This window comes from Balaenoptera physalus (assembly GCF_965194825.1).
Source record: "Balaenoptera physalus genome assembly, chromosome: 10".
NCBI classification, from domain to species: Eukaryota; Metazoa; Chordata; class Mammalia; order Artiodactyla; family Balaenopteridae; genus Balaenoptera; species Balaenoptera physalus.
This window is the reverse complement of record NC_138889.1, coordinates 98,068,845-98,086,096: the sequence shown is the minus strand read 5'-3', so window position 1 is coordinate 98,086,096 and position 17,252 is coordinate 98,068,845. Positions and strand designations below refer to the sequence as shown.

Sequence of the window (17,252 nt, the reverse complement as noted above, 5' to 3'; positions counted from 1 at the left end):
CAGCCTCCTGTAAACTGGCAGGAGAGACAAGACTACAGATGTGAGCTAGGAAGATGACCCGCCACTCCCCATGGCGGGGCTCTTAAGGACAATGTTCTCTCAAGAACCTCTAGGTACCGAGGCAAAGACAGTCTCAGAGAATCAGGCGGCATCAGGAGTGTGAGGGTCGGGAGCCCCGCCAGGACCCGGTAAGAAAGCATCTCTGGCAAAGGGCAACTTTGTATGGCAGGGAAGGAGGGCGAGGTGGGTACTGGAGAGGCTGTGTCCCCATCACTCTCTGCGTGGTAGCAGTACCAAGCCTGAGTCACCCACATAAGGGGCAGGGGATCCTCCAGGTGAGACCAAGAGAGCAGAAACTCCGCATCCTCAGAGGGAGGGGCCGAGGAGGCCTGAGACTTGGGAGAAGCTTGGGAGGTGAGAAGAGTGAGCGAGAGGGCCCAGCCTGAGTCAGGCACCCAGGAGAGAGCTCCTCCTGGTGGGTATGGCTCAGGGGCTTCAAGATCAGAAAAGACTGTTGTGAAGTACTGGACTGAACGGTTACACACCCTCTGGATGTACCGCCCTCCACCTCAAGCCTTCAGTAAAAGTCTGGTACAGTCGTCCCTCGAGACTGGTTACAGGGCCTCCATGGATAGCAAAATCCACCGATGCTCAAGTCCCTCATATAATATGGCGTAGTATGGGCTTCCCTGGTGGCGCAGTGGTTAAGAATCCGCCTGCCAATCCAGGGGGCACGGGTTCGAGCCCTGGTCCGGGAAGATCCCACGTGCCGTGGAGCAACTAAGCCCGTGCGCCACAACTACTGAGCCTGCGCTCTAGAGCCCGCGAGCCACAACTACTGAGCCCGTGTGCCACGACTACTGAGCCTGCGTGCCTAGAGCCCGTGGTCTGCAACAAGAGAAGCCACCACCGTGAGAAGCCCGCGCACCGCAACGAAGAGTAGCCCCCGCTCGCCGCAACTAGAGAAAGCCCATGCCCTGCAATGAAGACCTAACGCAGCCAAAACTAAATAAACAAAAAATAAATAAATTTATTTTTAAAAAATGGTGTAGTATTTGCATATAACTTACACCCATCCTCCTGTATCCTTGGCATCTCCAGATTACTTATAATACCTACTACAATGTAAATGCTATGTAAATAGTTGCTGGAGTGTGGCAAATTCAAGTTTTGCTTTTTTGGAACTTTCTGAAATTTTAATTTTTGAATATTTTCAATCCGCAATTGGTTGAATCCACCAATGCAAAATCTGTGGATGCGGAGGGCTGTCCGGACACACAGTGGAAGAAAGAAAGAATGAATGAACGCCTACACCAAGCAACACCAGGAGCTCCTTTTCTGCATTCAACAGGCCTCCCAGGCAAAGATCCCCTTACAATGGAAAAGGTGAGGCCTTGCAATGTTTCAGAAAAACCCTCCCAGTTTCCCATATCCCTCCAACCAACTGGGTGATCTATGGAATTCCATAATCTCAGCACCTCAGTTCTCCCTTCCATAAAACGGGGATTAAAAATCTCACCACGATCAGACTGTGGGGCATCAAATGAGATCATATATATGGGTCTGCTGGGTACATGGAACAATACTGCTGTGCTTCTGGAGAGGAAAGGGAATGAAAGAGGGCCGACGTGGCAGGTCACTCCAAGCCCAGGACCCAGTGGATCCCGCTTGTGCTGTCCCTTTTTCTTCCAGATGAGGAACCTGAGGTTCGATTAGGATAAAAAACTTGCCAAGGTCATGCAGCTTGTGAGGGGCAGAGCCGGGATTTGAACTGCGGGATTCAGAAGCCGGAATTCCCACTTGCTTACGGCCCTACTCGAATGCCACCTAGACTCTACAGCTGCCTTCGGAACTCCTCCTTCTCGAAGAACATTTAACTCTAATCCCGTACATTCCTCCCCAGCAGACATGCACACAACTTTATTTAAATATATTGTTATCATTATTATTGTTTGGCCAAAAAGATTCCTTATCGGTGAGATCTTTTTCTCTTTGCACACAAACACACACACGTACCTCTCCAGCAGGTTTGAATAGACCTTTGTGAGTGGTAGGGCTACTTAGAAAGAAAATTTGCCCATTATATGAATTCAATTACATAGCAACCACTTTTTTAAGAGCATATTTATTTGAGCTTAGTGTGCGGCGAATCATCAGACATTTTCTTTCTTCTAACTCTTTTGGGAAGAGAAAATGATCAAATGAAAGGGAGGAAATGTTATGCATATCATCCCAGCTATTGAGAATCATGCTGATGGGTTTTCCTCTCGCACTTTTAATTTACTTAATACCCCCGCTTCCATGAACAACCACGCCTCGGCTTCCTGAGCGCTTGTCTCCAGAGGATTCGAGGCTTTCCGGTTGTAGCCCCCACTGCAGGCTCTAAAGGGAGGTTCTAGAGTCAGAGGGGGCATGAGGACAAGCAGCCCCACCCCCCCGTGTGTGGCGCGATGTCAGCGGTCCTCCGCGGACACGAGCGCTAGTTGGAGCCCAAATGGGGTTCGGCTCCAGGTTCTGACTCTCTGGACTCCCAGTCCAGGGCTCTCCCCATCTCTTCAGCTGCGGACGGTAAGGACGGCAACTCAGGGGTTGAGTCTAGTCTGCGGTCCAGCCCTCTTGGTGACCCCGCCCTGCTCCCCCAGATCCCAGGCCTCCTTGAGCCCATCAGGCTCTGAGCTCGGCCCCCGTTGTCCCCATTTGGTCTCTGGGCTCAGAGGCGGGAAGGGTCCCCGGGGACAGCCGCCACCTGTGGCCCCAATGCTCTCCCCTCCGCAGCGCCAAAGCTTCATCTCCTCAGCCTCGCAGAACCCGCAGGCAGTGGCCTCAGAGCTCGCTCTGTTTGCCTTGGCTCCGCGGCCTGCTTCCCCAGCAAGAAGCCGCTAGAAAGGAAAATAAAACAACAACAAAAAGCCTTTTGATCTGCCAACGGACGTCCCCGTCCAACCCTGGAGGAAGGTGGAAACCACTCTCTGTAGTGACCTGCTGGCCTCCCTCTCACAAGTGTTCTCCAAAGGGCCCCAGGGTCTTTCAGAGACCCCACCTAGCCCAGGCTCCTGGACCCCATGAGATGAAAGGGTCAAAACGACATCTGTGGGGACCAAGTGGGGATGGGCAGGGGGCAGGAAGAGGCCAGAGAGGACCAAGCAACTATGGGAGAGAGCAGATGGCCCCTGACCCAGCTGGCCACTCCACAGTAGGTGGTCTCCACAGATTGTCTGCTGGGTGGAGCGGCAAGAAGGAGGTGTGTTCCAGAAAAGCAATTCAGTTCGCCCGTAGGGCATCAGGCAAAACATCACGGCTGTCCACGCAGGGATATACTAGGCATCCATCACAAGAGGACGCGGTAAGTAACTGACACGTGAGCTGTGCCTCTCCCCTACCCCATGGTCCACCCTGGAGACCCCCTACAGCTTCAGGGGACAGTTCCGCTCACTCTGGTAGCCCCTACTCAAGCACCTCCTTCGGTCTCTTGGCTTGAAGGCAGCCTGGAAGCTTCCAGAAGTTGATGTCCCCAGGAGCAACCCTCAACCAGTGAGAGACGGAAGTCGGTGACCACTCGCTGGGTCGATTCTGAGGTGTGCTTCACACAGTCCCTGGGAGGGTCCCCAGTGGGACAGGGCCCCAGGTGCCCACAGCGGGAGGCTGCTCATTAGCGCATCTTTCGTTGGCTCCCCTCCCTTCCCTGCCCACTCACCTCTCTGGAACCAACCTCATCATATATACACTCTATGTACCCAGATCCGTGCTCAGGGTCTGTTTTTGGAAACCCCCAACTAAACCAAGGCAGAAGTGTACATGCTAAGACAGAACAATTGAAAAATTGCAAGATGCAGAGTCGAAGGGATGGAACGCCGCAGGGTATATAGGAATGGCAGGCACCATGTACGCAGCTGTGCTCATTTACTGGGAGAACAACTCAGCAGGGACGGGGGCTGCTCACACTGGTTGTCTCTCGGTGAGGAGACTGGCTTAAGACTCAAGTTTCCATTGAATATGCTTTTGATCTATTTCCGTATTCTCTTACTATGTTTACTCTGATTATTTTTTTCTTAGGTCTTTCACCAGTAAAAAGTGATTCGTTTCAAAGAGCTTGTGATAACTCCCGGAAAATCAAATAAATGAAGTACGGAGAGGGAGAAAATCCCAGAATCGATAATCCCCCTCACTTCCTAGAACCCTCCCACTTCCTTCTCACCTCCTCATACCCTTGGCCTCCCTCTCAGCCCACATGCAGGACAATAGGTCCCAATTCCCTTAGGGGTTTGACAGCTGCCATTGAACAGGGGATTAAGGACTGGAGGGGAGCAAAGCGCCAGGTGAGAGGCCTCCAAGACCCCAGATCCTGATTTTCTCCCACTCTGGCTGTTAAGACATGGACTGGCTCCAACAGGGAAGACCCTGGTGTCCCACAGAGGAGCAGAGCCAGGGAACAGACCATGTAATGCTGGAGAGCGGGCTTGGGGTTCAGACCTCCTGAGTCTTTAAAGAGATGATTAAATTAAAATGAGGCTTTTAGGGCAATCTGACTAATGCCCTTATAAGAAGAGATTTGGACCCCCAGGGGACACCAGAGGTACACGTGCACAGAGGAAAGACCCTGTGAGAACAATGAGAAGGCAGCCTTCTGCAAGCCAGGAAGAAACCTCAGAAGAAACCAAGTCTGCCAACACCTTGATCATGAGCTTCTAACCTCCAAAACTGTGAGAAAATAAAATTGATAAGAATTAACTTATTTAGTCCTCACAACAACCCAATAAATTAGCTATTATTTTTAGTCCCATTTTATGGATGAGAAAATGATGAACAGAGAGGTTGAGTAACTTGCCCAAGGCTACAGAGCTGGTGAGTGGTAGAGCTGGGACCGTAAACCATTCTATTGGATGAGATTAGACTCGTTAAGTGCCTGGCACACTGAAAGTGATCAGTAAGTCAGCTGCGCTCATTACCCAAGACAGCCTGAAAAAGACTGGTCTACAAAGGGAAAAATGGAGGGAGGCATTTTGTGAGCACCTGACAGGTGCCTGGGATGGATGAGCAAAGACAGACAGGGTCCCTGACCTCCAGGGGTTATGCTAAAGTGGGGGAGATGGAAGTTAAATAATCACACAGACGAGTCAACAATTGCCCAATCGTAACTAACTCCTGTTAGGGAGGGGATGGTGGAGCAATCAGAGCCAATAGGTGGGAAATTTGGCCCACTTGGGAGTCCAGGAGGGCTTCTTGGAGGAGGTGACGCAATCCAAAGGATGAAGAGGAGTTGGGTAAAGAGGGAGGGAAAGCATTGCAGGGATGAGGGAACAGCATGCAGAGCAGACCTGTTCGGGTTGGGGCAAGGTGGCTGGTGGGCTGGAGCAGAGGGAGGCAGGCCTGGGTGGGGGAGGGGCAGAGGCTGCAAGAAAGCCTTCTGAACACAGGTGAGAATCTACTGAAGGGCTTCTGAGAGAGAGAGCGAGGCGGCCAGCACGATCACATTACACAACAGATGTTTTCCCTAACAAAGTGTGTAAGTCGAACTTCAGTAAACTGAATTTTATCTTTAAGGCAGTAGGGAGGAACGGGACTCAGCGTTAATCTGTCTGTAAATTGGATGAGGATCCTCTGATCCAGCTGGCGTTTTCATAGATCCGGCGCCTCGAGTGAGGTACACCTGTTAGGTTGTAATACCGGGGGAGGACTGGCCTTCCATGTGTCAGAGTGTGGGCGGGCATCTCTGCTGGTTGAGGCCGTCTGTTCCCCCATAAGTCGCAGGGACACCTGATACTGCAAACGTGGCTTTCCCCAGGGAGCCACCACACAGCCTGTTTCCTGGTGACCACAACTTTCCAGGCCGCCCTTCCCCATCTCCTCCTCATCCTCCAGGCTTTAACTTGTGCTTACTTCCATGGGGAGGCCTTCGCTGCCCCCGCCCCCAGATGTAAGTGCCTTTCATGAGTTTGTCCTGGCACCCCTGGCTCCCCACTGGGTTTGTCTCCATGCTGTCTGCAGTGCCCCCACCTAAGGGGGGGTTACGGGTAGAGGCCTTGGTGCATAGCAAGGAAGGGTGCGATCCCTAAGAAGCTATGACTAAGAATTCATCATTCATTCCCTCACTCATTCATTCTGCATGTATGAACGTCTACGAACATCTATTCAATCCCAGGCACTGAGCTACACACTGCAGGCTCCATGGAGACTGAGAAAGACAGGTCTCTGCCCTCATTCCATTGAGGGAAACAGATCATAAATAAAATAATTAGAATAATTCCAACATTCATTGAATACTTTTAAAGTGCCACATTCGAACCTAAAAGATACATTTATGCATTTTGACCTTATTTTATCTTCATAAAACCTTACGAGGGTGATCATTTTGCAAAATATACAAATATTGGATAATTATGTTGTACACCTGAAACTAATATAATGTTTTATGTCAATTACACCTCAATTAAAAAAACAAAAACCTTATGAAGTGAAATGGTCGTACAGGGACTTCCCTGCTGGTCCAGTGGTTAAGAATCCACCTTCCAATGCAGCAGACACGGGTTCAATCGCTGGTCGGGGAACTAAAATCCCACATGCCACAGGGCAACTAAGTCCCCGTGCTGCAACGAAAAGACCCCGCATGCCACAACGAAGATCCCGCATGCTGCAACCAAGATGCGACACAGCCAAATAAATAAATAAATATTTTTTAAAAATATAAATAAATAAATAAAAACGGTGGTACAGAGAAGTTAAGTATCTTGTCAAAGGCCAAACAGAGGCCATGGACTGTGGGGGAACTGGGACTTGAACCCAGGCCCTTATGTTCAGAACTCCTAACCCCGATGGCGTGTTGCCTCTTATGCTTTCAATGCATGGGGGTGAGGCGGTGTATCTGAACCCTCGGCCTCCACAGCTGAGCCTCCAAACCCTCCTGGGCCCCTGTGAGATGGGCGCCAGAGCTGGGAGCCTTGGCTATTTCCTCCTAGGCCCCCTTCTCTTGATGAGAAGTCCAGACGACGTGCCAGGGAAGAGGAACCCAACTTGCCGACATCACAGTGACTTCCGGTGCTAAAGGTGAACCCAGGATAAAGAGCAAGAACAGTTCATCTGGACCAGATATTTTCAGCCTGAGAGGAGATGGAGACGGCAGGCAACTCCAGAAAGACGAGTTGAGAAAAATGTAAATGGTGCCTTTCACGCAGTCCTTTCAAATCATTACTTCTAGAAAACATCCTATCTGCAATTGGTTATAATTCACATGCACCCACGTTTCTTAAGCCCACACTAACACCCAGCACCCTTCCAGACCTGTTGGGAGGGAACAAATATGGAAAACAGCATCTGACAAATGTTAGCAGTGGACAAAGTGTGTTTGATGCAGACACTTACTCTTTTGATGCTTATAACTAGGCCACGAGGTGGGTATAAATCCCCACTTTATTGACAAGAAAACTGAAATGTACAGAGATTAATTTACTTGTTACTTACTAGTTGTATAGTTGTGTGACCTTGGGCAAATTACAATACTTAGCCTCTTGGGTTGGTTTTCTTGCTTGTTAAATGGAGCAGTAACAGTACCCACCTGTTATGGATTGAACGGTGTGCCCCACGTATCCTAACCCCTGGTATGTATGAATGTGACCTTATTCGAAAACAGGGTCTTTGCAGATGTCATCAAGTTCAGATGAGGTCATTAGGCTCTAATCCAATATGACTGGTGTCCTCATAAGAAGAGGAAAGACAGACACAGGGAGAACACCGTGTGATGACAGAGGAAGAGGCTGGAGTGATGTGCTCACGAGTCAAGGAACACCAAGGATTGCCAATAGCCACCAGAAGCAAGGAAGGAAGAACCCTCCCCTAGAGCCCTACTGACACCTGATTTTGGACTTTTAGCCTCCAGAACTGTGCGAGGATGAATGTCTGTGGTTAGAAGCCCTCAGTTTATGGTACTTGTTACTGCAGCCCTAGGAAACCAATGCATCACTTCATCGCGCTCTTGAGCTGGTCCACAGCTCTGCCCCAGTGTTTCGGGGGGAGGGACTGCAGAAGCTGAGGTCTGGGGGCAGGAGTGAATGAGATGTGTTTTAGGGACCCCACGTGCCTGACTCACAGCCTAACCGGCCTGCCTCCCGCCAGCACTTTTCAAAGAAGCCGGGAGCATCCTGGTGCAGCTACAGTGGGAGGCCACTCTCTCAGTGCCCCCAGGAACAAGCATCCACTATACCAGGAGGCCACGGGCCACCTCTGAATCCCGTCTTGGGGAGCCAAACTCTCTCAAAGAGCCCTCCGCCCTGGTGTCCAGCCCGCCAGTTATTCCTGTGAGGTCTTTTGCAGGGGACAGTAAATCCCCATTATTCTAGGGGTGCTTGTATTTTGGCTGGAGAAGCACCTCATTCCCCTGGGGGCTAAAAACTCAGACAAGATGAGTACCCTGGGCTGGTCCTGCTGAAGAGAGCCCTAAATGTCAGGCACCAGGTGGCGGCGGGCTGCCCCCCAGGAGGCTGAGGCACGCTTGGCCAGCGAGAGTGCTGCAATCTGTCCCAGCCGGAGAGGCAGCGACACGGGAGGGGGGGCTCCTGTCGGCAGCACCCTCAGGCCCCGCGCCCACAGTGGTAATTAGACGTGAAAAGACGAGCCTAAATCCAAGGGCTGGGGCTCCAAATTCTTCTCCCATTTCAAATGGAAGCCGTAGTAGTTCAACTCTTATGAACTAGAGAGCCCAGCCCCAGGCCACCCAGGATGGGAGCCCAGAGCCTCTCCATCCAAGAGATGGGAGTGACAGGCATGTGTGCGGGGGCGGGAGGGGGGGGGCACTTGGAGCCTCTCCTCGGGGTGCTGGCCCCTTGCCAAAGGCATCTCTCGTTTCTTACTCAACTGGGTGAGGAGCGATGTGTACACATATTGATACCTACTAGGTGCCAGGCACTTGATCAGCTTTATAGCTTTCTACATTCTTCCCATTTTGCAGAGGAAAAAACTGAGGCTCAGAGAGATAAACAAGTGCTAAGTAGAGGTGTCAGGATTCGAAGCTAGGTCTGACCACCTTACTGTTCTCAGAAAAACAGGGCTGGAAACCCTCGTCAGGCCCCCTCTCTTTACCTGCCCAACCCCACAAGGAGCGAAAGGGGCCAGCAGGAGACTGCATAGATGGGACAGGAAGCATAGGTAACCTTCTGTGTCATTTGGGGGACACCCCAAAGCTTGAATGCACAGCAGTTCCCAAAGTAGTGTATATGGGGCCGAAATTCCTATGGCTTTCACTATGAATATTTAAAACTAAGGCTTCTCATGCCCCTACACTACTCCCTCAGCTTTCAGATAGTTCCTGCAGCCTCCCTCCAGCCTTCTATCCCCTTGGCCCTTCTCCCCCTGCCCCATGCACACACAGAAGATGAATACAGAAGCTCTTCCCCATTAGGGTATGGGAGGAGGAGATAGGAGCAGAAGTAGGTGTTGGAGGGTCCTGGAAGAAGTTCTAAGAGCAGTAAACTTCAGTAAGGCAAAGGAGGCCATGGGAGCTCTGGGGTGAAGGTCAAGGGTCTGGCTTAGTGCCCTTGCTGTGTGCTTACTGGCCAGCCCCTTGGCCTCTCCGAGCCACTCCCCCTCCAGTGTATTACGGGCACTATATGATCTGTCCAGAGATCATTTCCATGTACATGGTCTGTAATCTCTAAAGAGCAATGCACGTCAGGGATCATTAAGGAAAGGAAGCGTCCGTGTTTTAAGGACTATGTGCCAGGTCTATACTAGAAGCTTTAAATGCATCATCTCAATTAATCCTCAAAGTACTCTATCCAGGAAATATAAATGCAGGGAGTTACTGCTCAGTAAATACCCAGCCTCCCTTGCAGCTGGTTTCGGGCCAGGTGACAGTTCTGACCAATGGACTGGAGCTGAAGTGATGTGTGTCACCTCCAGGGGACACAGTGGAGCGTTAGTGTGCCTTTTCCTTTGCCATTGCTCTCTTCGCCTCCTGCGGTAACCATGGATGCCACATCGTCCTGGAAGTGCAGCTACGAACATGGTGGAGTCACCATCCGCCTGCGTCCCTGAGTAACTGTGTACAGCAGAGATCCACGTTAGACAAGTAACATGAGTGAGAATTAAACCCACTGAGAGTCTGGGGTCATCTGCTGTGGCTGCTGGTGTTACTTAGTTTAACACTGTTATTGTTGCTATTATTCTGTTTTTCACAAATAAGGAAACCAAGGCCACATAGCCAGTAAATGGCAGAAACAAGATGCAAGTTCACATCTGTGACTCCAACACACATCCTCTTTCAATTACAACCTTTTGTTGCTGAATAAGATCATCCCCTTCCTGTAAGCAACCTTGTCCCAAAAAACTCCTACCCCTCAGTGTCCCCAGGATGGCTGAGTAATCAATGCAGGATGAGAAAAGAGAATCTCATAAAGCACTCTGAGCCTGGAAAAAGAGCAAAAGCAGGGAGGAGGGGGCCTGATCGCATCTCAGGGAAATCTTTCCTGGGGCTTTGGAGCTCACAGGAGGTTTCGATAGGAGAGGAAACATCACAGGGTGGTTTCGAGCACAGAAGGGAGAATCAGATCAACCTGGGATCAAATTCCAGTCCTACCACTTGCTCCCTTGATTTTTCTGAGCCCTACTTTCTAATCTGTAAAATGGGGACAATATCTGAACCAACTTTGAGGGCAGAGGTGAGATGAAGCATTGCCTAGCTCCTGGCCCGTGGTGAGCAGCACTCCCCGAATGTCTGCCGCAGTGAAGATCATCACTGGGATGGCTCAGAGAACAGCCTTTGCTGGAGGGACAGGAGGCCGAGGTGCAGCCGGAGGCTGCCCCGCCAGGATGGCTGACATAGCCCAGACAGCAGACCTGGCCCAGCTCACATCCCTGCAAAAGACCGAGGGGCAGAACACAGAGGGAGAAGCGGGGCCAGCCAGACATACTGCAATGCAGCAGAGGAGCCAGATTATTTATTTTAAAGTCGAAAGTGTCTTCTAGGAGGATGGCCTTTTATTTGGGTGAATCTGGGAGTTGTTTATCAGCTTAAACTCATTATCTGCACATATGGTCTTCGTACTATAGTTAAGGGTGGGAAACAAAGGATGGAAGGGAAAGGATGGGCATATACTAGCTGATGAAATATCATCCCTCAAGTGCCAGTAACCAGGATATGTTCAGTGACGTCACATTGGGCTTCCTGCCACAAGGATGGGGCTATCATGAGAATATTCACAAGATTTTAACTCTGGAGTCCCTCAGTGAGGCAGGGAAAGGAAGAAAATAAAAAAGAAAGAAAAGCAATTTGTTTTATTCACCCTTGTCTTCCATCTCAAAAGCAGACACACACACACACACACACACACACATGCACACACACACTGTGCCCAAAAATATCAGAGCTGGAAAGGATCGACGTTGATCCCTCCCTCCCATTTCACAATAAGAGTATTAGTAATAATAATAATAATGACAATGATGACTGAATATTTGTTGAGCATTTACTACCTGCTGGGCACTGTGCTAAGTGTTTCCCATGTTTTATCTCGCTGACATTTCACAACACTCTGATACAGTACAATTAGTCCCATTTCACAGATCAGGAAACTGAGGCACCAGAGGTTGAATGGCCTAAGGTCACGCAGCTAATAAGTAGAAGGAAGCCGACATTCAAACCCAGGCAGCCTAACCACCTCACAATGCTGCGTCTAGAGCATTCTAGGGAAACTGAGGCTCAGAGAGGGGCAGTGAATCACTCGAGGTCCCACAGCTCCATGCATAACAGAATTGGGGCTAGAACACAAGTCTCCTTACTCCTGGTCCAGCTGGTCCAGTGACCTTTCCACTCCATCCTGTTGCCAATCAGTACGTACACACACGCATAGGACTAGTGAACATGCTGTTGCTCATCTCCAAGTTGTTCAGTTACTAATTAAACCAGCAGTCTTGGGTACAAACAAGGGGCAAGGGCTGGACCTTAAGATAACAAGTGCTGAGATGAAAGAACTGCTTTGCCAGCTGCAAACACTGGGACCCATCTCCCTCTCCCTCTCTTTTTAATGAGTGTTACATTATCTGCACACAACCCCACCCCCCAGTCAGAGCACTGATGCGGGTCCAAGGTGGCAGCCCATGCAGCAGGAGGAGCCCAGGCTGGCGGGTTACTTAACAGCATCAGATTGCAAAAATACCCCATCAACCTATCATCTGCTCTGGGGGACTAAAGTGCTGGTTTCCAAGGCCCCCTCCCTTTGCTGTGTCCCAGCTGAGCATGAACAAATGTTCCTGATTTTCCTTCTCAATGGCTGATGAAATAGACCAGAAGAGCCGCCCTCTGGAAAGAGGGGTCCCTAAGAGGGGCAGTCCAGCCCCCACTCTTTGCTCTTCCTAGGAAAGAGGAGGGAGTAAAAGCTGCACAGGCCTCCAGAGAAAGGTAACATGCAAGCTTGTGGACAGAAATGGGATCCCAGCAGGAACTGATCAACAACATCACCCTCTCTGTCCCCAAACCGCAGTCTGATGGAGGACAGGCACCTGGTTCACTTTGCCCTGTCGTGGCGGAGCGGGGCAAGACGGCTGGGAGCGGCGCCCCCCACTGGACAGAAGGCAGAGCAGGGCTGCCTAGAGCCCTAAAACATTAGACTCTCCTGACTTTAAGTTTCAAGCCCCCGCCTCCTTCACCGCCACCCCGGCCCCAGACCATTAAAAACTCACTAATTCAGGGGGCTGTTTCCAGGCTGACAGGGCAGTTTTTAAAGGAGGAGGGGGTACTTCCTGGATCAGCCCAAGGTGTCCTAACTCCAACTCCAGATGAACTGATGCTTCTAGAAAGTGGCCTGGAACTTTCACTGATATACCGCCATTTCAGCCTCGGGCTGGGTAAAGATACACCAAGGGTCTGCCATTTGAATGGATGTGGGGACCGGACGACCAGGAGACACAGTGCCCAAGACCTGAAATTTTGCTGAATCAGAGATCTTGGAGTTTGCCTGGAAGCAGTCTGAGTCCACACATGATACTCCACATCCAAACAGGGACGTCAGCAGTCCCAGGGGGTCTCAATTCCCTCCCATCTTCGGGGCAGGTTGGGTGTGAGTGGGGGGCAGGGAGCAGGGGTAGAGCGCAGAGCCGCCAGCCCTCTGGGGGCCCCTTGCTCACTCCCAGTGTCCAAGGGCAGGGCTGTTCCAGGCAGGCTTCCCTCCACAGAAAAACTAGAGTCATTAAAAACAAAACAAAACAAAACAAAACAAAAATACAAAACAACTCCTTTTGTTTTCTGGCCCCATGGAATGTCTCGAAGACAAATACAGAGACAGCAGCGGGCTTCTCCACCCTTTCCTCTGTCTCCTCCCTACTCGTCTGTCCTCTTCTATTCAAAATAAAAACCATGCTGATCTTTCTTTACAGCAACTTTATCCTCGAGCAATTTGAGAGCATCCAACAAAAACATTTGCTACACTGAAAGCAAGAACCTCAACTCTCTTTCAGGGACTACCCTTTTCCATCACCTTTGCAGGGGACTCTGGGGACATGAGAGGGGGGAGGGGGGCTGCCCAATGAGCTCACATTGGCATCCATGAGAAAGATGAAAACTTCCGCCAGCCGCTATGAGGCCACTGCACGTTCTTTGATTTGCTCATTTGTACTCACTTGGGGTGCAGGGAAGGGGGAGGGAATGAGAGAGAAAGATGAGGCCACAGTGCCTTCAGGGTCCCTCCAATGTCGAACAGCCCACACATGACAAAGATGATGCTCTTCATAGATGCCAGCAGCCGTCTGGCTCCCTGAGGCCTTGGCACAGACCCACAGACTCAACACACAGGGGCCCTGAGGTCCCACAAGGGGACACGTGGCAGGTTTCCACCAATAATTGTGAAATGACCACATGAATGTGGCCTGTAGACTCCAGACCCCAAGAGGAGGGGCTCTTGTTGACTAAGAAATTTACCACTTGAAACTGGACTGCTAAAGTCTTTAAGGGCCCCCATCAACCCCACTCTGTGCCTCCCAGTTTATTTGTGCCCAGAGAGGGGATTCACCCGAAGACCCTCAACCCACCCACACCAGAAAGGGATCTGGCCAGATCCACGGAACAAAGGTACAACTTTTACAAAAAGGGTGCATTCAGCGGTTTGGGTTTCAGACTCCAAAGAAACCTCAGAAAGTTAATGCTCCCATACACTTACTCCACACCAATTCGCTGTTACTGTAAAGTTCCCCTCCTTTTTGTTTTTCTGGGGGTGAATTTTTTATTCACCCATACATCCTGCCAGCTCCCCCAAGAAAAACCAGCTCCTGACAGCCAAGTTTTCCAATACACAGCGCAGTTATAACTGGGGGCATCCCAGCCTCACACTCCGACCCTCTGCCCCGTTCCGGCTGGGGTGGGATGCTCCTCAGGGCTGGCCCCTCGTGTGTTGGGGGTTGGCCTGCGGTTGTCGGTCCTGGATTTCGGTGCATTTGTCTCGCAGGAACCAGAACTCGCCTTCCTGTGGGTGAAACGGCCAGGGAAGGGCGCCCCCTCGTGGGAGCGAACTCACCTCAATCCAGCCGGGACTCAAAGCCGGCGCGAAGCCACCCGTGCCCTCCAACCCTCCAAGCGGACTCCCGCTGCGCCCCCTCAATCTGGACGTGCTCGAGCCTCGGATCCAACGAGCACCCAGCGGAGTCGCCGCTTCCCCAAACCGCACACACCGAGTACGGAATAAAGGGGGCCCCGAAGGAAAGCGTGGCGCCCCCGCCCCGCCCCGCTTCCAGGGACTCCGAAGGCGACCAGCCCTCAGTGGCCCTGCTGGGCCCGGCAATCCTCACGGCCCGGATCCTCGCTCCTAATCCCTAGTCACTACCTGCCCCCCTACACAGCGGCATGGCGCGCACCCCCTCCCTCAGGACGCAGCCCTCGCCAAGACCCCGACTTGTAACCACACCTGCCACCCCCACCATTCTGCTGCCCCCCCCCCCACCCCCAATCACCCGCCCAGAGCGCCGAGCAGCGCTGCACCTGTCCCGGGGGAAGCCTCTGGCCCTCGGCGGATTCGGATGGGGGCGAGCACGTCTCCCCCGCCCCTTCCCCAGCCTAGCCGAAGTAGAACTTGGTTCCTGGGCTTCCCCAGGACCATCCTGGGATCCCCCCATTCCACCCCCACCCCCACCGTGCCCAACAGTCGCCCGGGGGGAGGGGGGAAGCGCGCTTGGGTCCCCAAGTCCCCGGGAGCGCGGCGGCGGGGCGCACGGAGGGCACTGAGGTGCGGAACCCCTACCTTCCAGCGGCAGTGGCCGGATCCCGCGCCAACTCCCGTCGGCGGCCGCGGGGGAAACTTTCCCCGGGCGGAGAAGCGCACTCGCAACTTGCTCGGCACAGGCTGCCTTCCCGGCGGTGGCGGCGGCGGCGCGTCCGGGGACCGGCTGGCGAGAGGCGGCGGCGGCGCTCGCTCGGGGCTCGGGGCTGGGGCTGGGGCTCGGGCTCGGGCTCGGGCGGCCTCGCGCGGCTCCGCGGTGGATCGCTAGGCGCTGCGTCCGCCCCGCAGCCTGGAGCCCCCGAGACGCCGGCGGCAGCTGCAGCCGCCCGCCCGCCGGCCCCACCTCCCCGCCGCCGCTCCGTCCCTCCCTCCCTCTCCCCCGCGCTCCCTCCCCACCCCAAACCTCCTCCCCTTCAGTCTCCAGTCGCCGCCGCCGCCGCCGCCGCCGCTGCCTTGGCGGCCGCCGTGAAAGCATGTCTCCTCCGGCGAGCTGCCCCACTTGCCCCCTCCCGGGCTTGGTCCCCGCCTTCAGTCCAGCATCCAGGCCTCGCTCCGGGGGCCCCTGGGGCCAACCTCTGCCCTTCTCCCCTTCTGTCACGCCTGCCCTCCTCCCCACTCTGCTCACGGGCCCTCGCTTCGTCTGAATTCAGGGGATCCGTAGGGGGAGTGGGGAGCTGGGCACGCGAGACCGGAGTACTGATTCCAGGGAAACTTCCACGCTGCCCCCCACCTCCGTGGCCGGACCGCAGGGCTGGGGGGTGGGATGATCCCCCATCCGGACCTCACTCCTCATCTTCCCGCTGCCCTGGAAGGACCTGTTGAAAGCCAGGGGGATTCACCCTCCCTGGGCTGCTTTGGACCGATGCTGTTAGTAGAGGCGACTGGAGGGGTTGCAGCAAGAGGTGGGGGGCGCGGGGGTGCCCACCCCAGACCAGATGCAAACGACTTGATTGCAAGAGGCCAGACCTGTGTCTCCATCTCAGGGCTTATCTTTTCATCTTTGTACCACTGCCTTAGCCACAGGCCCCCTCCCCAGCCGCTGACACATGACTTCACCAAGACATTTAACCTCTGAACCTCTTCTGTGAAGTAGCTACCCACCGCCTGCCCCAGACAAAATGGACAAGCAAGCAGATCAAAGCAGACAGCCCAAGTGAAAGTGCTCTCTAACCCCCCAGAGGAGAGGGGCTCAGATTGCTCACTACTTGTCCCTGGGCAACAATTTTTTGAGTCCCAGCTCTGAAGATTCCACACCCAGTGCCTGCCTGCCAGGACATTCAAACACACACAAGCTCTGCAGGAGGCCCCTTTGTCAACTGATTCGCACTAAGGAGTGAGTGACTGATAGGAGTCGAACCTACTCCAGTCTTGGATAGGAATGTTGGTGATGTCAGGCCACAGGGCAGTATTTGCAGGGGCAGGAAGTCACTGCCTTTCCTTACCCACATTCCAGGAAAAGGATACATCCTTCTAAGGACTTGGAAGATGTCAGGTCCTTTCAACTATTTCACTGAGTAAATTGAGGTGGGCCTAATACAGTAGAGGTGTGGCTGGAAGAAAAAAACCTGGATCCACAGTTTTTAAATGGACCCAGAGTGAGCAATCCTTAACCCAAGGGAAGAAAAATCTCTACTAATGCAATTTCTGTAAAACAAGGACAAGGAAAACTTGAAAGGGCTTCAGGCTCCACATTCACCCCTTCAGCTGCCAAAACAGGGTTGGGGGAGAGGCTGACCATTTGCTCTGAGAAACCTCACAGGCTCTTGTTTCTGGAATGCTGTTGGAAGAGGCCTTCCGTGTGCGCCTCCTTGGATGCAAGGCACCACATAAATTTAAAGAGGAAAAAAGCGTGAACCTACCATGAGGGTGCTGGGGCCCAGGAAGTGGAGGCCAGGGGCAGCGGGGAGGGATGGATGGAGTTTCTGGGGATCCACAGGATTGGCAGAAGCAGGCGGGAGGAAGCGGGAGAAAGGAGCACAGGGACGTGAGGACAGGGCAGGCCATTTGGACAGTCAGACACCCAGCTGGGAGGAGAGCTCTAGTTCCAAGTCAGAGTTTCCC

The 17,252-nt window shown here is 52.8% G+C and overlaps 1 protein-coding gene across 1 annotated transcript in view; it reads right to left on the bottom strand.

Moving 5' to 3' along the window:
• The window catches only part of TSPAN18 (tetraspanin 18), a 180,824-nt gene extending 165,311 nt beyond the window's left edge, over positions 1-15,513 (bottom strand). The window contains exon 1 of the mRNA XM_082410587.1: positions 15,213-15,513. The gene's annotated coding sequence lies outside the window, so the exon portion shown is untranslated. The remainder of the gene's footprint in view (positions 1-15,212) is intronic.
• Positions 15,514-17,252: the final 1,739 nt, after the last annotated feature.